Source organism: Sciurus carolinensis, unplaced genomic scaffold (assembly GCF_902686445.1).
Source record: "Sciurus carolinensis unplaced genomic scaffold, mSciCar1.2, whole genome shotgun sequence".
Lineage (NCBI taxonomy): Eukaryota > Metazoa > Chordata > Mammalia > Rodentia > Sciuridae > Sciurus > Sciurus carolinensis.
In genome coordinates, this window is record NW_025920420.1 from 9,843 (window position 1) to 31,971 (window position 22,129).

General features: G+C 41.1%; 1 pseudogene; it reads left to right on the forward strand.

The window, feature by feature from the left end:
- The first annotated feature begins 13,621 nt into the window (after positions 1-13,621).
- The window catches only part of LOC124975718 (STE20/SPS1-related proline-alanine-rich protein kinase-like), a 29,830-nt pseudogene continuing 21,322 nt past the window's right edge, over positions 13,622-22,129 (forward strand).

A 22,129-nucleotide genomic window follows, 5' to 3' on the forward strand; every position in this document is an offset into this window, starting at 1 on the left:
AAGTCTTTTATTTGCACCTTGATTTCTTCTATGAACCATTCATCATTCAATAGTGTATTACTGAGTCTTCATGTATTACAATTGTTTCTATTATTTATTTTATTATTGATTTCTAATTTCACTCCATTATGATCTGATAGAATGCAGGGTATTAACTCCTTTTTGTATTTACTAAGAACAGCATTGTGGCGTAAGATATGGTCTATTTTAGATAAGGATACATGTGCTACTGAGAAAAAGTGTATTTGCTCATTGATGGATGAAATATTGTATATATGTCTGTTAAGTCTACATTATTGATTGTATTATTTAGTTCTATAAGTTCTTTATTTAGTTTTTGCTTAGAATATCTGTCCAGTACTGAGAGAGGTATTTAAATTGACCCAGTATTATTGTGTTGTGGTCTATTTGATTCTTAAATTAAGAAGGGTTTGTCTGACTTACAGAGATGCTCCATTTATTTGGAGCACAAATATTTATAATCGTTAAGTCTTTCTGATGTATAATTCCCTTTTGTAGAATGAAATGAGCTTCCTTGTCCCTACTGGTTAACTTTGGCTTGAAGTCCACTTTATCTGATTTGAGCATGGAAACCCCTGCTTGTTTAGGCAATCCATATTAGTTATATGTTTTTTCTCATCCTTGTCTATGAGGTGATTCATTGAAAACAGTGTATCATTGGGTCTTGTTTTTTAATCCAATCTGAAAGTCTATATCTTTTGATTAATGAATTTAGTCCATTCATTTTCAAGGTGAATACTGAGATATGGCTTGTATTCCCAGTCACTTTGGTTTATTTCTGACTTTTAATTTCATTTAGTTCCTCTTTGACTATTTCATTAGTATAGTTCTTCCCTTTGCTGCTTTTCACTTTTTTTTTTACATCATCCTCATGGAATATTTTGTTCAGAATGTTGTGTAGTGCAGGTTTTCTAATTGTGAATTATTTTAACTTTTGTTTATAAGGAAAATTTTTATTTCATATTCAAATCTGAAACTTAATTTTTCTGGAAATGAAATTTGGGAGTTGGTTTCCACTTTCTTTCAGAGCTTGAAAAGTGTTATTCCATGAACTCCTAACTTTGAGGGTCTTAGTTTAGTAATCAGTTGAGATCTGAATTGTTTTTTTCCAAAAGTAATTTGCTTTTTTCCTCTCATGGCCTGTATGATCTTATCCTTATTCTTTATTTTTGTTATTTTCATTATAATTTGTCTTAGTGTGGGTCTGCTATAGATTTGTACATTTGGGGGTCTATAAGCTTCCTGTATATAATTTTCCATTTCATTCTTTAGGCTTGGTAAATTTTCAGATATCTTATCTTTGAAAGTATTGTGCATTCCTTTGCCTTGCATCTTTGCTTATTCTTCTATCCCAATAACTCTTAAATTTGGTCTTTTCATGTTACCCCATAATACTTGAATATTTTGCTCATGGATTCTTATCATTTCTCTATATGGTCAAATTTATTTTCAATATTAAAGATTTTGTCTTCATTTTCTGAGTTTCTGTTTTCCAAATGTTCTTGTCTGTTGGTGATGCTTGCAATTGAATTTATAATTTGATATATTAATTCCTTCATTTGGAGGATTTCTGCTTGTTTTTTTTCATGATCTCTATATCTCTATATCTTTATTGAAATGATCTTTCAGTTCCTGTATTGTTCCTTTGATTTCACTCTTTATATCATCCTTTACTTTATAGATCAAATTAACTTGTATATTCAAAACTATTCCGTGAACATTGCTTCAATTGTGATGTCAATGGATTCTCTTCCTGGGTCATCTTGGTTGGTTTGTGACACTTTCTTAATTTTTTTTTTTTCATGTTGCTTGTGTATTTTTCCGTCTAGTTGTATGGATCTGAGACAATACAAATTCTACCCCATAGACCTATATTGTCACTGAATATTTTCAGTATCCTGGTTTCAAAAGGGAGACCAATATCAACAACACCCAGTGCAAACAAATTAATGCCTTAAAACTAATAGTTTCCAGCAAATTCACTGCCTTCTCACTATAAAGAGCAATGATAAATTCAATTACTGTAAACAATAAAAACAGAAAATTTGCCAAACAGGCTTACAATGTCAAGTAATGGATAAAGAAAGAACAGAGGCACTGCAAGACATGGAGTTCATTAGGGAGAAAGAGAAAAGCCAGAAGAAAAATTCAGGAAGAGTGGAAGAGAAATCAACAGAAATTGTCTGTTTACTGGAAAAAATATACAATAGGAATCTAGGGAGACAGAGAAGCAAGAGTAGGAATACGTACAAATAGAAGAAAAAAATTAAAAGTATAAGCCTATACAGACTATTCAGCAGAACTGCAAAACAGCATGCATAAAACAACACTTCAACAAACTAATGAAAAAAAAAAGTTTAAAATATAATGGAGAAATATTCCTGAGAAGAAAAGAATAAAAATAAAATAAATCTCTATGGAACATTGAACAACAATCTCTGCACAGAATGGAATTCAGAGGAGGACAGAATGAAGTCACATACCCTATTGACCCTCTTCAGACATTCCAGAAATTGAATGCTGTTCATCATTTTCTCCTCTTTTGAATCACATCAATAGATTGTGACTGTAAATGTAACAGGATTCAAATGAAACCATCATTTCAGTGAGTGTTTTCAGCAAGAAGTTGGGGTAAGAGTCTCCTGTACATTCCTAATAACCTTGCCATGAAGTAATTTAGACATCCGTCTGTATGGGTTTGCTCTCAGAAACTGATAGGTAACAGCATTCCCATGGAGAACCTGAAGAGGTGTCTTAATCAGTCTGTTGTTGAAGAAAAAAGGAGGCTGTCAAGGTGTGCATGGCATGAAATTTCAAGCAGCAGCTGCACTAGTCTTTGCCAAGAAGTAGCCTTGTGGGGCTGCCCCTGACTGAATGCAAATTAAGTGGTCTTGTACAGGTGGGCAGGGTAGAATTCAACATCAATGTTATATGGGGACACTATGAATGATGTTAAAGGAGAACTGTTCTTGTGCTCTGTATTTTATGCATTTCTTGTGTTTTAACTTGACAAAGTTTTACACTTCTCAGGTGGAAATGTGTGTAGAGGTTGTTAATAAATAACTCGGTTGCTACTGTGACTCAGCAGCAGTAGCAGTTCTCAAAAATCCTGGCTTTCATGTACTTGAGTAATGCCAGTTCCAAGCCTTTTGAATACTTAGAGGCTTTTTGAGCCTTTGATCAATGCTTGACAACCACCATGTGTACAGTTGGATGTAGGAAGCTGTTTTCTCTGCTCCTAAGTTTTCTGTGGACATTTGTGATTGGGTTCCTTAGGTAAAGTTATTAAATATGAATTTGTGTTTTGAAACTTTACATTTAAGGCAATAATAGCAAAGTTGTTGAGAAAGGGTCATGTTCCACATGGACGTAGGCAATTCATTGAGAATAATTGGAGATGTATTCAGGAATGCTTTCAGATATGATTTGGGGGTTTTGTAAATATCACAAGGCTTTTAGTGTTTAGAACAAATTTTCTTTTTCAATTTCTTTTTCAATTTCTTTTTCAATTAAATTTTTAATTTAAAATGTAGAATCTACATTTTGTTCTGCAGTAGAGTTTTTCCTGATTAAGTATTTATGAGCAGGTTGCCCTATTTCTTTTGAGAGATATTATTCTAGTTTGCCTTTCAAAATAGGCATTTGTGTAATTTCAAATGTGTGGGGACCAGTAATGTGGTATAAGGAGTGTGTTTGACTTTAGGGTATGTTCCATCAAATCTAAGTCAGGTGTTATGTAATCTGCAGTTCATTGCAGGCAAGAGGATGGATCCCAGAAGCTGCAGGTGCATTTAGGGCCTTTGAATGTTGAATTGTCCATGGGTCTTCTCTTTGCTGCAACACATCTCTACCCCATTTGTACTTGCTTATGTTTCCTTGGAGTTGAGGAATCTCCTAGTATTATTCAGGAGATATTCTTACCATTTTTTCAAAGTCTTTTAAAAATAATTAACTTTTCATTTTCAAAATCATTCTGTTGGAGCTACTCTAGAGAGAAGGCTTTAGCTTTTCTGCCATTTAATGTAAGGCCTTTGAGTCATCCTAAGTTTCCTGCCCTTCATTGCAATGCAGATATAAATTTGACTTTATGAAATGGATAATTGTGCTGATCACATCACTCTGAGGTTCTTCTTTCTTTGATCTCACAAACATTTTTGGGTTTCTCCTTGCCAGGACCTGTGACACTGTATGCGATCTAATTCCTCCAGGATCAGTACAGGAACCGTTGGCACTCCCATGGAGGGCCCTGTGTCTGAAGACCTAGAGTAAGGCCAAGAGGCTAGATCATCATGATAAGGCAAATTGGCCAGATGTGATTATCAAAAAGTCAGAGGGTGGAACCTTTGGAAATTTCAACATAAACAGTTTCTAGGCATGTTCTGGGTGTAGGTCTGCAGGAGCAGCTGCAGGGAATCCTGGCTTCCTCTGCAGGTTCACAGCCTGGGATGCTGGCTTATTCCCTCTCTATGTCCCTCCCTCACCCATGCTCAGTGACACGGTCCCTCCTTCCCTGGTTTGAAAGCACAGCCTCCACCCACCTCCCCTTAGCTTTTATCCTTCAAAAGTTTCAACTTTCACCTGAATGTGTTTTCCAGGAACAGAAGCGCACCCTGCCATACTGTGCTTGATGTTTTCAACCTCAAGCTTGTGGAAACACACATCCGATACTCCACCACCATTAGATATCGGCAGACAGCACTCCTGTGGCTGCTGGGATCCTAGGACAGTTCCCTGACTTGACCAAACCTTGAGTGGTCCTGGGGCTCCAGGATGGCAATGGCACTGGAGCCAGTACTAAGTTAGGTGATTCTCCTGAAGTGGCACCACTTCTGGCCCTCCAGGATCAATAGAACCTGTGGGGTCCGCATTCCTGAGCTCCATGAGGATTTCAAGGTGCCCCTCATGCCTGGTACTGACAAACACTAGCTGTGACCCTAGCAGCCATGGTGGGTCATGCTGAGTTGTGCTGACAGGTGGGAGTCACTGGGGTCCAAAGCCCTGGGAGGAGTCAGACAGTCCATTGGCCAGATGGGCCAAGCCCCTGACACACCTAAGCTTACTTCCCAAGCTCTAAAAACTTGGGATGGCCTTTGTTGAGAAGCACATGGCCCTAGGTCACAGCTTCGTCGTCTTCCCTCACACCACCACTGCTTATGTGCCTGTTTGAATCTTTTCTGAATCCTCTTGTCCCACAGGTTCTTTGGAATGCCAGAACACAGCAAAGTCATTGTGCTGTCAGTCAGCCTCTCTGTGACGTCAGGGTGGCTGGCTTGTCTTAGCAGGAGCCATGTGGAAACCTTGGCACTCAAGGCCCAGAAAGTCCTGCAGGGAAGCGAGTGCAGTCTCCTACCAGATCCAGGAATTTCCAGGTCTTTGTATCCACTGTAGACTCATGCCAGCCTTTTCCACCTTGAGCATCCTAATTCTCACATGTTTGCCATCCATTCACAGGAGCAGAGTGGCATTTCTTTGGAAAGAATCAAATCCAGGTTAGCAGAATTTTGAGAGGAAGTGGAGGTTGGCATATTCTATGGGGGGGACAATGTAGAAACTAATCTCATTGCCACGATTCCTGAAGGAAATTGCAGAAAACAGCACCAACAGGAAACCTGAATATTTGGCATCTATTTTTCCTATGCTTTATTGTTTTTTTGTCACTTTTCTTTTACACAATATTGATCACTGAGGCACATATCCACTGAGCCATATCATTTACCCATTTTATATTTATATTTATAGACATTGGCTGGCTTAAATGTTAAGTCCTCCATAATTTGCTGAGGTTACATTTGAAATCAGGTTTCTCCTGCCTCAGCATCTGTGTCCATGGGATCACAGGCGAGAACCTCCACACCACTGGGCTTTTCATTCAGGCCAGAAGTTTGCTGGTAATTTTTTTTTAGAGAATATCCAGGAGGAGGATGAGACAGACATCATGGGAGGAGTCAGACAGCCCATTGGCCAGATGGACCACGCCCCTGACACAACCAAGCTTACTTCCCAAGCTCTAAAAACTTGGGATGGCCTTTGTTGAGAAGCACATGGCCCTGGGTCACAGCTTCTCCCATAAATGACCTATTTTTCTGAAGAGCAGTTGTTTAGCATTTGAATCAACCCAAGCATCGTCTTAAGTAGGATGACCTGAGATTTTATTTTATCCAATAGATCCCTGCCTCTCCATCTTCTCCCCCATTCCACCCTGGATCACTGAGACTTTTTGATGGTAAGAGTCCATCCACCACATTTTATTCCCTTCAAAGACAGGGATAAGTCTTTATTTAATCACACATCCCTGGTCTGTCATTCTTCATAGGTCACTGAACTTTTGACAATATGACTTTCACTTTTAAAACAAGAAACTTATTCTGTACTGATGGAGTATTTTCCTGGGAGGTGCTGTGTGTGAGTCTGATGAGAAGAGGAAGCAATCACATACAGTAGTGACCCTCTTCAGAAATTACAGATATTCAATGCTGTTCACCATTTCCTCCTCTTTTGAATCACATCAATAGATTTAGATTGGCAGTGTAACAGGATTCAGATGGAAGCATCATGTCAATGAGTGCTCTCAGCAGAAAGCTGGGGTAAGAGTCTCCAGTACATTCCCAGTAACCTTGCCATGAATTAATTTAGGCATCGGTCTGGGTGGGAGAGCTCTCAGAAACTGATAGGGAGTAGCATTCCCATGAAAGAGCTCAAGAAATTTATTGTTGAAGAAGAAAGGAGATTTTTATCCTTTCATTCAGTCCAGAATGTTGCCAGTTAATTTTTTTGATGGTGAATATCCAGGAGGTGAGTGAGGGTGTCATACATGAATTTATTTTTTCTTTGTCTGAAGGGCAGGTGCTTAGGATTTCAATTTTCCCTATAATCTTCTTAAGTAGGATGAGCTGAGAATTTATTACATTCAAGTAGATCCTGACTCTTCACACACCCCATGTCACCTTGGATCACAAAGACTTATTTTGTAAGAGTTCATCCACAAAATTTAAAGGCAAGGGTAAGTTTTTCTGGAGTCGCTTATCCCAGGACTGTGTCTTAAAAGTTAAGTGAACTCCTGGCAGTATGTCTTTCACCTTAGAAACAATAAATGCATGTTGAAATGATGTGTTTTGACTATGAGGGTTTTCCTGCAAAGCTCTTCAAGGTAGTTAGATGATAAGAGGATGCAATCACATGACATTCTTACCTTCTTCAAACATTCCCCACATTCAATGCTGTTCACCAACTTCTCTGCTTTTGTATCTGCTATAGAATGTGGTTGGCAATGGAGCAGAATTCACATGGAAGCCTGATTTTAATGAGTTCTTTCAGTAGGAAGCTGGGGAAGGAGTGTCTAGTACTTCTCCAGTTACCTTGTCTATCCTAAGCTTAGGCCTCACTCTGGGAGGCACAGGTCTCAGAAAATGATAGGTAATAGCATTCCCATGAAAGAGCTATAGAGGTGTGTTATTCAGCCTATTGGTGAAGATGAAAAGAGAAATCAACGTGTGCATGGCATGAAATTACATGGAGCTGCTGCGCTGCTCTTTGGGACATAGTAGCATTGTGGGACAGGTACCTGACTGTGTGCAATTTACATGGCCTGGTCTAGGTGGGCAGTGTGGAAGTCAAACTCAATATGAACTTGGGAAAATAGTGGAAATGATAAGGCAGAGATTTTTCTTGTAATTGTATTTTCTCCATCTCATGTGCTTCAACTTAGCAAAATTAAACTCTTCCCTGTGAAAATGAGTGGATAGGTTGTGAATTCATATCTCAGTTTGACCTGATGTGTCTCTGCAGCAATAGCAGTTGTTGAAAAACCTGGCTTCCTTGTAACTGTGTATACCACTCAAGTCTTTTGAATATTTAGTGGCATTTTGAGCCTATGGTCAAAATCTTTCAGGCATGAATTTGGAAGTAGGAGGCAATTTTTTCTGCTTCTAAGTGATTCTGTGGAAATTTGAGATTGGGCTACTTGGGTCAAAGCATGAAACATGGATGCATGATTAATAAACTTAACATTTAAATAAACTATATCAATATCTCTCAGGATGGGACACTTTAAGTTGGATGATAATAGTTAAAGTTGCATATACAAATGCTTCAGATCTAATTTTAGGGTAAGTAACTATAAACTTGCTTAGTGTTGAGTAAAACTTTTCTGTTGCAATACATTCAGAATAGAATCTACAAGTTTGACTTGAAGTAAACTTTGATCCTGTTTAAGTATTTAATTATGATGAGGACTATTTATTTTGAGAGGCATCGTTCTATGCTGACTTTCAATATTAGCACTTGTGTATATTCCAATACATGGGGGCTGGTGCCATTCTGTAAAGAGTGTCCTCAATTTTAGGTTATGTGCCATCAAAGCAAAGTAATCCCTTGTGAAATCTGCACTCCACTGCAGACATAAGGATGGAGCCCAGAAGCTGCAAGTGCATTTATGACCTTGGAATATCAAATTATTGTGAGGTCTTCTCTTTGCTTAAATTCATCTTTGTCCCTTTAGTACTTGTTCATGTTACCTTGAGACTGAGGAATCTCATGGTATTTTTCAGGACATGATAAGTTACTATTTTACCCAATGTCTCTAAAAGAAATGAAATTTTCTGTTTCATTCAACAGAATGAAACAGAAACAAAGAATTCAACTTCTTTGTTTGAACTGCTCTAGAGTTGAGGCCTTAGCTCATATGATTCTGATTATTAGGTCTTGAATCATTGTACATGTCCTGCCCTTCAGTGGACTGCAGGTGTAAAGTTGACTAAGAAATTGATGAATGTGCTCATCACTTCACTCTCAGGCACTGGTTTCAATCACCTCCCAAACATCTTTTGAGCAACTCTGTGCCAGAGCCTGTGACACTCCATAGGATCTGTTTCCTCCACTGTCACATACAAGATCCCTTAGCACTGGAACAAAAGGCCCTGTGTCTGAAAGTCTAGAGGCAGGCCAAAGAAACAGATCCTCTTGTTAAGGCAGATTGATGATATGTGTCTGCATCTAATAGAGTAAGAGACAGTTGGAAGTGTCAGTAAACTGAGTTACTGGGCAGGGTCTGGTTGCAGGGCAGAAGCAGAATCTGCAGGGGATCCTGGATTTTTCAGCAGGTTCACAGCATTGGATGCTGGCTGGTCCCCTCTCTCCTTCCCTTCCTCCCCCATGCTCAGTGGCACACTTCCTGTGACACACTCTAGGGAGCAGGACTCTATACATGTACTCTTTGCCACAATTCTTCAAAGTTTCCAGCTATCACCTGTATTTTCTTTCCAGGAGAGGGGCACCACGGAATACTGAGCATGATGTTTTCAATCTCAATCTTCCTCTAACACACATTGGGATGTTCCACACACTCAGATATCAACAGATAGCACTGCTTGTGGTTGCTTGGATCTTAGGCCAATTCTCCAAGTTGGCAACACCTCTAGTGAGCCTGGGACACAAGAAGGAAAAAGCTGTTGGAGGCAGTGCTAAGTTGGGTGATCTTCTGTGCTCCCAGCTCTCTCAAGCTCTCCACAATTCATCAGACCTGTGGGATCCGCAGTGCCTGCAGCTTTCAAGGCACCCTGCAGGCTTGCTGCTGACAAGCACCAGCTGTGCCATCTAGTAGCTGAGGTGGGTAGTGCTGACAAGTGGGAGTCCATTGGGACCAAGGTCAGGAAAGGAATCAGACAGTCCATTGGCCACAGGGGCCACACCTCAATCACATCCACCCTACACTTTCTGAAGTTGAACTATTGGCATGGTCTTTGTTGAAAAGCACACAACCCTGAGTCTCAGTTTCTTCATCTTCCTTCACACTACAACACCTCATATGCCTGTCTTGAATCATTTCTTAATCCCCCTGTTCCAGGAGGTCTTCTGCCTAGCAGCACACAGTTGCCTCACTGTGCTGTCACTCAGCCCCTTTGTGATATCAGAGGACCCAGTTTATCATAGCACCCACTAAGTAGGATCCTTGTCACCAAGACCCAGAATGTCCTCCAGAAAAGTGTAAGCAAGTGCAGTCTCCTAGTTGATCCAGGAATCTCCTAGTATCCAGACTGATGCCAGCCTTTTCTACTTTGAGCACTGAGACTCTAACATATTTGCCATCTGTTCACAGGAGCTTAGGGAACACTGGCATTTCATTTGGAAGAAATAAAACTTGGATAACAGGATTTCACATGAAAGTGAATGTTGGCATATTATATGAAGTGACATTGTGAGATGTAACCTCAGTGCCATGACTCCTCATGACAGTTGCACGAAACAGCACCAACAGGAAGTTTGAATATTTGAGGAGAATTTTTCCATATTTTTTCCATTTCTCTTACTTTCTTTTTGTAAACCACTTTTATACTTGAGGCACTTATCCAGGAGCCATATGGTTTGCCCATATTACATTCATATGTACACACAGTGCCTGGCTAAATTTTTAAGGGCCTCCATATTTGCTGAGAAGGTCTTTGAACTAGATGTTATCCTGCCTCAGTCTTTCAAGTCCCTGAGACGATAGGCAAGAACCTCCACCCAAACTGGCCTTTTTATTCAGGCCCTTTGCTGGGAATTTGGAAATTGTTTTTGGTGGTGAATATCCAGGAGGTGTGAGGGGGTGTCATACATAAAGATTTTTTTTTCTGAAGGGTAGGTGCTTAAGACCTCAATTTTCCCAACAGTCTTCTTAAGTAGGGTGAGATAAAAATTTATTACATCTATGTGTATTCTGACTCTTCACCCACCCTGTACCATGCTGGATCATAAAGGTTTATTGTCGGGGTCTTAAGCCCCCTTGCTCTTCTCAACCAGTGACAAGGGAAGGGGACACTCCCCAACAAGGTCAGACCAGGATAGGTAGGGCCGACTGACTGCTGGCTCCCAGCCCTCTGGGCGGAGGACAATCAGATGCATCAGGGAGACCAGTCACAGCAGGAATTCATTTATTGAGGAAATCACACAGCTCTTATGTAGGGTGGGGGGCTAGGTGGGAACCAATCAGCTTAAAGGTCAGCAAGGCATGGAGGATACACACAGGTGAGAGTCCCATAGGACTATATGGCAAGCACGAGCTGATCACGTTCATGGAACTGTTGTTAACCAATCTCTGATGGTGGTCCAATTTGTCATCATTAACTATTGAAACTGCCTTTGAGACCTTGATCTTGCTCACCCACCAGGGAGTAAGGAGTCAGCCTGAGACAGTTAACGTGTCATTAGTCCCAACAGTTTATTTTGTAAGAGTTCATCCACAAATCCTTATTTTCCTTAAAGGCAGGGATAAGTTTTCCTGTAGGTGCACATCCCAGGAATATGTGTCTTCAAAGTTAACTAAGCTTCTGGCAGTATGTCTTTCACATAACAAACAATAAATTCATATTGAATTGATGGGTTTTGACTATAAGGGGTTTTCCTGCAAAGTACTGCAAGGAAGCCAGATGAGAAGAAGATGCAATCACATGCAGTTCTGAACTTCTTCAGATATTCCTATCATTGAATGCTGTTCACCAATTTTTCCACATTCACATCTGGTATTAGAATGTGGTTGGCAATGGAACAGAATTAAAATGGAGGCATGATTTCAATGAGTGTTTTCAGCAGGAGGCTTGGATAGGAATCTCTAGTACTTCTCTGATTCCCTTGTCTTCCCTAAACTTAGGCATCCCTCTGGAGGCACAGCTCTTAGAAACTGATATGTAAGAGCATTCCCATGAAAGAGCAGAAGAGGTGTGCTATTCAGCCTATTGGTGAAGAAGACAGGAGGTTTTAAATCTGTGTGTGACATGAAATTTCATGGTGCAGCTGCACTGTTCTTTGGCAAGTAGTAGAATTGTGGGGAAAGCTCCTGATGATACACAATTATGTGGCCTTGTCCAGGTGGGTAGTGTGGAAGTCAAACTCAATATGAGCTTGGAAAATAGTGAAGATGACAAGGCAGAGATTTTTCTTGACACTGTATTTTCCCCATGTCATGTACTTCATCTTAGCAAGATTAAACCCTTTCCTGTGGAAATGAGTGAGTAGGCTGTGAATCCATATCTTGGTTTGACCTGATGTGTCTCTGCAACAATAGCTGTTGTTGAAAAACTTGACTTCCATGTCACTGTGTATGATCACTCAAAAGCCTTTTGAATATTTAGTGGCACTTTGAGCAATTGTTCTAAGCTTGACATGCATGATGTGTACTTTTTGAAGTAGGAGGCAGGAATTTCTTATTCTAACTGATTCCTAGGAAATGTGAGATTGGGTATCAAACATGAATGCATGATTAAAATACTTAACAATTACATCAACTGTATCAAAGTCTCTAGGGATGCAGCACCTTGTACTAGGATCTAAGCAATTCATTGATAATAAAGTTGCATATACAAATGCTTTCTGATATGATAATGCAGGTGAGTACCGCAAAATGCTTATTGTGGAGTAAAACTTTTTTTCAACATTTTCAGATAGGTTCTACACTTTTGCCTTGAAGTAGACTTTTATCCTGTTAAGTATGTATTAAAGGGGAGGTTTATTTATTTTCAGAGGCATCATTCTATGATGCCCTTCAAAATTGGCACTTGTGTAAATTCCAATGCCTGGGGGCTGGTGCTATTGGGTAAGGATTGCCTTCAATTATAGGATATGTGCCATAAAAGCACATATTTTGAAATAGAGGAATCTTCTGGTATTATTCAGGACATGGTGAATCTTACTATTTTTATTTAATGTGTTCAAAGAAATGAGTTTTCCTGTTTCAAAACCTTTCTGTTGGTATTGCTCTAGAGTTAAGGATTTAGCTCTTCTGCTTTGAATATTAGGCCTTGAATCATCATAAATGTCCTGCCTTTCAGTGAATTGCAGAATTAAACTTGAGTTTATGAAATGGATAAATGTGCTCATCACTTCACTCTTAGACACTGGTTTCAATCACCTCACAAAATTTTTGAGCATCTCTGTGCCAGGGCCTGTGACACTTCATGAGATCTCTTTCCTCCACAGTTGCCTACAGTATCCTATGGCACTAGAACAGAGGAAACTTTGTCTCAAAGTCTAGAGTCAGGCCAAGGGTTAGATCAGCATGTTAAGACAGAATGGTGAGATGTGTCTTCTTCTAATAGAGTAAGGGGATGTTGGAAACATCAGCTAAAACAGTTACTGGGCATTGCCAGATGTAGGGTAGAAGCAGCATCTGCAGGGAATCCTGGCTTTTGCAGCAAGTTCACAGCATGGGATGCTGGCTTGTTCCCTCCCACCTTCCTTCCTCAATCATGCTGAATGACACACTCCTTCAGACTCTCTCTAGGAAGCATAAACCAACTCCCCTTTGCCTCCATACTTCAGAAGTTCCAGCTGTCACCTGAATATGCTTTCCAGGAAAGGAGGACACCACAACATACTGTGCACTATGTTTTCAGTTTCAAGCTTCCCCTAACACACACAGAATGATCCACACAATCAGATATCAACAGGCAGCAATGATTGTGGCTGTTGGGGTCCTAGGCCAGTTCTGTTAGTGGGCAAAACTTCGAGTGAGCCTGGGCCAGGAGGGGCAGTGCCAGAGGGCAATGCAATGGAGCCAGTGCTCAGTTTGGTGATCTTCTAGTGTGCCCGAAGCCCTCAGGCCCTTTGGGATCCATAGGACCTGTAGGGTATGCAGTGCCTGCAGTTCCTTGCAGGTTTCATGGCACCCTTTGTGCCTGGTGCTGACAAGCATAGGCTGTGCTACCTAATGGCCAAGGTGGGTTGTGCTGATAGTCAGAAGTTTGTGGGGTCCAAGGCCCCGGAAAAAGCCAGGCAGCCCATTGATATGATGGGCCATGCCCTCAACACACCCATTCCCTACTTCCTGCTGTTGAAATTCTGGTATATTCTTGTTGAAAAGCAAATGAAGGGGATCTCAGTTCCTTCGTCTTCCCTCACACCACCACATCTCCTGTGCCTGTCTTGAATCATTTCTGAATCCCCCTGTCTCAGAGGCTCTTCTGCCTGGCAGTGCACAGTGATGTCATCCTGCTGTCAATGAGCCCCTCTGTGACATCAGAGTGCACAGCTTGTCATAGAAGCTGCTAGGTAGGATCATCATCTCCCAAAGCCCAGAATATCCTGCAGGGAAGAGTGAACAAGTGCAGTCTCCAATTAATGCCGGAATCTCCAGACTTTGTATCCAAAGTAGACTGACGCCAGCCCTTTTATTTTAAGCATCCTAACTCATGTGTTTACCATTTCTTCACAGGACCATAGGGAACCCTGGCATCTCATTGGAAATAATCAAAACCAGGATAAGAGGATTTTAAGTGGAAGTAGATGTTGGCATATTGCATGAAATGACATTCTAGAAGCTAATCTCAGTGCCATCTCCTTCTTAGGAGTTTCAGGAAACCCCATCAGGAAGACTGAGTATTTGGGGAGAATTTTTTTTTTCTTTTTTCTCCCTTTTTTATTTTTTGTAAACCACTTTCATCCCTGTGACACTTATACAGGATCCATGTCATTTACCCATTTTATATTCATATTTATAGACAGTGTGTGGCTAAATTTTTCAGGGCCTCCAAAATTTGTTGAGACTACCTTTGAACTTGAGGTTCTCCTGCCTCAGCCTCTCCAGTCCCTGAGATGACAGGCAAAAACCTCAAGCCAAATTAGCCTTTTTATTCAGGTCAGAACGTTGCTGGTAAATGTTTTTGATGGTGAATATCCAGAAGGTGGGAGAGGGTGTTATACATGATTATTTTGTGTCTGAAGGGTAGGTATTTAGGATTTCAATTATCCCAAATGTCTTCTTAAGAAGGAATGGGCTGAGAATTTATTACAAGCAAGAGAACCCTGCCTCTCCACCTGCCCCATGCCACTCTGGATCACTAAAACATTTTCTTTCATTTAAAGAAAGGGATAAGTTCTTCTGTAGCCACACATCCAAGGACTGCCTGTCTTCAAAGATAACTAAACTTCTGGCAATATGGCTTTCACCTTAGAAACAATCAATTCATATTGAATTGATGGGTTTTGACTATGAAGGGGTTTTGCTGCAAAGCTGTGCAAGGAAGTCAGATGAGAAAGGGTGTAATCACATGCCATTCTGACCCTCTTCAGACATTCCCAACATTCAATGTTGTTCACCATTTTCTCCTTTTTTGAATCATGTGAATAGAATGTGGTTGGCAATGGAACAGGATTCAAATGGAGGCATATTTCAATGAGTGCTTTAAGCAGGAAACTAGGGTAGGAGTCTTTAGTACTTCTCTAGTACCCTTGTCTTTCCTAAGCTTAGACATCACTCTGGGAGGCACCTCTTTCAGAAACTGATAGGTAACAACATTCCAATGATAGTGCTAAAGAGGTGGGTTATTCAACCTACTGGTGAACAAAAAAGGAGAATTTTAAGATGTGTGTGGCATTAAATTTCATGGAGCAACTGCGTTGGTCTTTGGCGAAGAGTGAGGGTCAGGTCCCTGACTTGATGAACATTAGGTGACATGCTCCAGGTGGCAGGGTATAAGTGAACCTCAATGTCATCTGGGTAACATAGGGGTGATAATAAGGCAGAGATTTTCCTTGACACTCTATTTTCTCCATCTCTTGTGCTTCAACTTACCAAGATTAAAACCTTCCCTGTGGAAATGATTGATTAGGTTTTGAATCCATATCTCAGTTTGCCCTGATTATCTCTGCAGCAATAGTAGTTGTGGACAAACCTGACTTCCATGTACCTATGTACTGCCAGTCACAAGCATTTTGAATATTTAGTGGCATTTGGATTTTTGATCAAAGTTTGACAGACATGATGTGTACATGTGGATGTAGGAGGCTGTTTATTCAGTTTCAGAGGAATTCTGTGGAAATTTGAGATTGGGCTCTTTAGGTAAAGGCATCAAACATGAGTGCATGATTAAAAAACCTCACATTTAAGTCAACTGTATCAAAGTCCATAGGGATGGGGCACCTTTCAGTTAGATGTAGGAAATTCATTGATAATAGTTGAAGTCACATATACAAGTGCTTTCTGATATGATTTGAGGGGTGAGTAGCTATCCCAACATGTTTAGTGATGAGTAAAACTTTTCCAACATGATCAGGGTAGAATATACACTTTTGCCTTGAAGTAGACTTTTATTCTGTTTAAGTGTTTACTATGGGGAGCCCTATTTATTTTGAGAGGCACTATTTTATGCTGCCTTTCAAAACTGGCACTTGTGTAATTTCAAATGCCTTGGGGTCAGTGCCCTTTTGTAAGGAGAGTCTTCAATTTTAGGTTATGTGCCACCAAAGAAAAGTCAGCCCTTTGGGTTCTGCAGTCCATTGCAGCCAAAAGATGCAGCCCAGAAGGTGCAAGTACATTTAGTAACTTTGAATAGAGAATTATTGTCAGGTCTTATCTTTGCTTAAATTCATTCTTGCCCCCTTAGTACTTGCTTATGATACCTTGAAGCTGAGGAATCTCCTGGTATTATTCAGAACATGTTAAATCTTACTATTTTTGTTCAATATCTGTTAAAATTAATTAGCTTTTCAGTTTCAAAACCTTTCTGTTGGGACTGCTGTAAAGATGAGGCTTTAGTTCTCCTGCTTTTGAATATTAGGCCTTGAGTCATTGTGTATATCTTGCCTTTCAGTGCAGTGCAGGTGTAAAGTTGACTTTAAGAAATGCATGAATGTGCTTATCACTTCACTCTCAGGCATTTTTTTCAATTACCTCACAAATATTTTTTGATCATCTCTGTGCCAGGACCTGTGACACTCCATGAGATCTCTTTCCCTCCAGTGTTGGCTACAGGGTCCCTTGTCAGTGGCACAGAGGGCCCTGTGTCTGAAAGTCTAGAGTCAGGCTAAGAGGATAGAACATCATGTTGGTGAGTTATGTCAGCTTCTAACAGTCAGAGCAAGGGACAGTTGGAAATGTCAGCAAACAGTCACTGGGCAGGGTGTGGTTGCAGGGTAGAAGCAGCATCTGCAGGGGATCCTGGCTTTTGCAGCAGGTTCACAGCATGGGATGCTCTCTTGCTCCCTCTCTCCTTCCCTTCCTCCCCCATGCTCAGTGACACACTCCTTCCTACCCTGGCTAGGGAGCACAGCCTCCACACTTCTCCCCTTTGCCTCCATTCTTCAAAGTTTCCAGCTGTCACCTGAATGTGTTTTCCAGGAATGGAGGGCCACCACACCATATTGTGCACTATGTTCTCAATCTCAAGCTTCCCCCAACACACATGGGATGCTCCACACACTCAGGCATCAACACACAGCACTGCTTGTGACTGCTGGGGTCCTAGTACTATTACCTGACTCGGCAAACCTTTAGTGAGCCTGTGCTTGGAGGAGCAGTGCCAGAAGCAATGCTGCTGGAGCCAGTGCTAAGTTGAGTGATCCTCCCATGCTCCTGCTGCCCTCAGCCCTGCAGGATCCATAGGACCTGTGGGGTCCACAGTGCCTTCAGCTTCTTGCAGGTTTCAAGGCACCCTGCATACCTGGAGCTGACAAGCATGGGCTGCACCACCTAGTAGCCAAGGAGGATCAGGTTGACAGGGGGGAATTGGTGGGTTCCAAGGCCCAGGAGGGAGAGAGAGAGCCCATTGGCCAGATGGGTCATGTCCCCAACACACCCAACCCCCCAGTTCTGTTTGAAAGATTGGCATGTCCTTTGTTTAAAAGCACAAAACCCTCTGATCTCAGTTCCTTCATCTTCCCTCACAGCACCACAGCTCATGGACCTGTCTTGAATCTTTCTGAATCCCCCTCTCCCAGAGACTCTTCTGCCTGCCAGCACACAGCTACGTGAGGGAGGGCAATTCGACTGGGGCCTGTGCTTAGCTGGGTATTCCTCATATCCTCTCACTCTCCTCAGTACCTCCTGGATCCACTGGACCTCTGGTTCCCCAGGGCCTGCAGCAGGATTAGGTCTTCAAGACATCTAGCATGCCCTTAACTATGGACTGCTCCTCCTAGTGGCCATCAAGGGTAGTGCTCACAGATGGGTGTCAGAGGAGTCCCAGGCACCACCGGAATGAGGGAGATTGCCCATAGGCCAGATTGTCTGCCCCAACACACCCATGCTCCACTTTCAGTGTGTTAAGAAATTGCACATTCCCCTTGGACTCTGTCCCTTCGTTTTCCTTCACAGTATCACAGCAAATGTGCCTGTCTTGTGTCTTTTCTGTAATGGTCAGTTCTGAGAGACGTCTCTGCTTGCCCAGGCTTGGTGACTTCATAGTGCTTTCATCAGCCTGTCTGTGACATCAGGAGGTATCTGGAGAGCAGTTAGCATGTCATATGATGCACTGAGTGGATGATTGGCACCCAGTGCTCAGAAAGACCTGCAGTGAAGAGAAAGCAAGAACAATTTCCTACCAGAACTGGGAATATCCAGGACTTTGAATCCAAATTAGAGGGATGCCAGCCTTTCCCACTTTGCATGTTGTAGTTGTCACGTGTTTTCTGTCACTGCACAGTAGCATAGTGAACACAGGCATTTCATTGAAAATTATCAGAACTAGCTTAGCAGAATTTTGATAGGAAGTGGATGTTGGAATGTTCAATGAAAGTGACATTCTGGAAGCTTGTCTTGATTCCCGATGGGAAAGTGCCATGATTCCAGATGGGAATTTCAGAAAACAGGACTATCAGGAGGGCTGAAAATTTGCTGAGGTTTTCTTTTCAAATTCTTTTTTTCTTTTTCCTTTGGTACCACATATTGATCCCCAGGTCATTTACCCACTGAGTCATATCCTTTGCCTATTTTATATTTATATTTAAGACAGGGTCTGGATAAGTTGCTTAGGGTTGTGCTAATTTGCTGAGACTGGCTTCAAACTGGAGTTCCTCCTGCCTCGGCATCCCCAGTCCCTGAGATGACAAATGAGAACCTCTACCCACTCTGACTTCTCCTTTAGGTCAGATCTCCTTTTTGTTATGCCCAGAAGTGTTTCAAGATGTCAAAAATTCCTAAAAGAATCTGAACATATCTTGTCCTCCTCAGTCTTCTTAAATGAGTCTCCTCTATGGAGACCTGTGTTTTGGGGGAGGTGGAGAGGCACTGAATGGGACAAGGATCATCCTCTGGATTTCAGGAAGCATAAGTGCCCAGCATGAGAGAGTCAAGGTCATTCACAGGTCCTGTCATCCCATAATCAACTTCAGAAAGCTTTTGGCTCACCAAGACAGCAGGGACATGAGCACTAGAGCATAGCACCATCCCACCCCCAGAGCCATGCTATACAGCTTTTCAGTAGTATCTAGTTATACTCCAACACAAGGTTTTTCAAATACTGTTCATTAACAGGAACCTGCTTTTTGAAAGGCATCCAAAAGGCAAGAGATCTCATTCACCAATTGGTCTAACACAAGATTATGGAAGTATTCACCTGCTTTAATTTCCTTATGCTTAAGACTTTAAAATTTTATAGTTTAATTTTCCATTATTGGGAATGAACCCAGGGGTGCTTCACCACTGAACTGTATCCCTAGTCCTTTTTATATTTTGGGATGGAATTTCCCTAAGTTGTCTAGGCTGGCTTCAAACTTGTGAGCCTCCTACCTCATCCTCCCAAGTTGCTGTGATTACAAGTGTGTTCTACCACACCAGGTATGTGTCAATTTTTTAAATTGGTACATTACAGTTATACAAAAGTGGAATTCATTATGATATAGCCACACATGAACATAGCATATTTCATGTGTGGAACATTTTTATAAAAGAAAAATATAAATTATTATGTAAATAAGGCATTAGCAAATACATTTAATAAATTTCATTAATTATACCAGTGTCAATAATTTAATCCCAAATGCTGGATGTAGTCATGTTCACCTGCAATCCCAACAATTTGGGAGGCTGACACAGTAGAGTTGCAAGTTTCAGGCCAGCCTCATCAACTTAGGTCCCAAGCAACTTAGTGAGTCCCTGTCTCAAAATTAATAATAATAATAATAATAATAATAATAATATGGGCTGGGTATCTGGATCAATGGTAAAATGTCTCTGGGTTCAATACCTAGCATACACACACACACATATACACACACACATGGACATAAAAATCACACTTATCTTAATGAAAAACTGGACCATGTGCCTCCATATGAAGATTTACCCTTATAAACATGTTAATGTCCCCCAAAATATGGCATAAATTTAACATAATCTCAAAACAAACCTCAGTGGCTGTGTGACAGCTGAGAAAACTGATTCTAAATTTTTTTCAGAATATAAATTAAGTGATAAATATATGCAAATAATCAAGATTTTGTAGTGAAAACTTTTAACACACATATGTCTTATGAGATACAAAAATATGGTATAAATACCACTTTAGGATGTGTTACTGATAAAGAAATAATTAAGTAGACTAAAAAATAGAGCAGGAGATTTAGAAATAAACCAGGTTTATGGTGTCAGCTCACAGTGATCTTGATCAGATGAACCGATTCCAAACAATAGTAACAAACACACACACCTGAAGAAGCACACATTGTGCAGAATAGTTAGGTTACCAGTGGGTGCCTCCTGCTGTTGTGCTGGGTCCCCCTGCTCATCAGCCACTTTCACAGGACACAGTATTCAGCTGTGGAGATGGAAAAGCTTCCTTTAAGAGCTTCATAGTCCAGGGGGAAAACCCTTGGTTTCTTGGAGAAATGCTGGGGAGGTCCTGCATGCCATGGTCATGGACTTGGTAGCTGGGTTCCCACTAAACTGCCAGTTCTTGGTGGAATTCCTCTTCAAGATTTGCTAGTCCAGTGCACTGGACTGGTCAAAACCCATATGTCCTATTCCTTAAGAGAGGAGAGGCAATCTTTCCTGGGCAGGGCTGCCTGCACTAGGCACTAGGCAGTTTGGGGATAGCTTTATCACCACATGCAGGTTGCTCCCTCAACAAAGGAGGAACCAAAGTAGGGATGATGGAGTTTTGCCTCTTTTCTGCTAGTCACTCAGAGGCACAGTGACCTTGGCCTCCTCCAAGAAGCTGTCTATCAAAGAAGGCACCTCTTAGTGTGTTGGATAGTGCAATAAGAATGCTTTGTTAAAATATCATGTTGGCATAGACGTATTTTCAGACTGAGAGCTTGCTCTCCTAGGACTGGTGGAGAAGGTGTTAGTAAGCATTTTGAAACAGTTCAGTGACTTTCTTCACAGAGAACAGAAATGATGGCACCCAAATAAGTGGGCACATTCATGGTTTGTCTCCACTCTCTCTCCCATGGCTGAATGCCACTGGTCCAAACATTGAGGCAAAACACAATTGTTTTTACTGCACCTGACAAGATAATTCTGGTGAACACAAAGTTTGAAAATTTGGTTGAAAACTCTCAAAGAGAGTGTGAGGGAATGACATTCCCTTATGACTGCTGGAAAAGCCTGGTCTATGTATGGGCCTGTGGTGGGAAGAAGTGATTTGGGAAGATTCTACGTCAGCAACATGATAAGTAGCCCAATTTAAAATGGGAAAGTGAGAAGGGGGAACAAAGGTGTAAGTCCTGAAGGATGTGGGGGCAGAATTCTTGAGGACTGGCCCCACTGGGCTTGTTCACAGAGGGAACCATAGGACCTGGGTCCCTGCCAAATACCTTATATATCTCCTCTCAGTCATTCCTGAGCTGAATGTCACTATCCCCACTTCATAGATGAGACTGATGGGGCCTGACCCACTGCCAGGGGCTGTCAGGTGGCAGAGGTGGGATTTGATCCTTTCTGAACCACTCTATCTTGCCTCTATAAAAAAAAGCCAATTGAAAAATATTGATTGGAGAGATGGATGGATGATGCATGTTGGGATGGAGGAAACTGGTAATAGAAAGTGGAACTGATCGCAAAAGAAGAAGATTTTCATTTAGTATTCTTTGTTACCTTTTAAATATTAAAATAATTGTATGTTACTTTTCAAATGTACAATACATTACAATAAAGAGACCTAATAACCCCCAAACTGAATATGAAGTCACTTTTGAGGGATCTACAATCACCATAGTTCCTGTTTTCATTTTTTCAGAAATGAATAATTCTAACTCCATCATAATGCTTTGACTGCTGTTCCATTCTCATGCCCTAGAAAGAGTTGAGGCAAAAATGGTAGAAAATTATTTACAGGAAGAGTTGTAGAAAATGGTTAATACTACACTTTCATTTCATTATTAAAATTAAAAATAAAAATTTAGATTTTAGTTGGCAGATAAA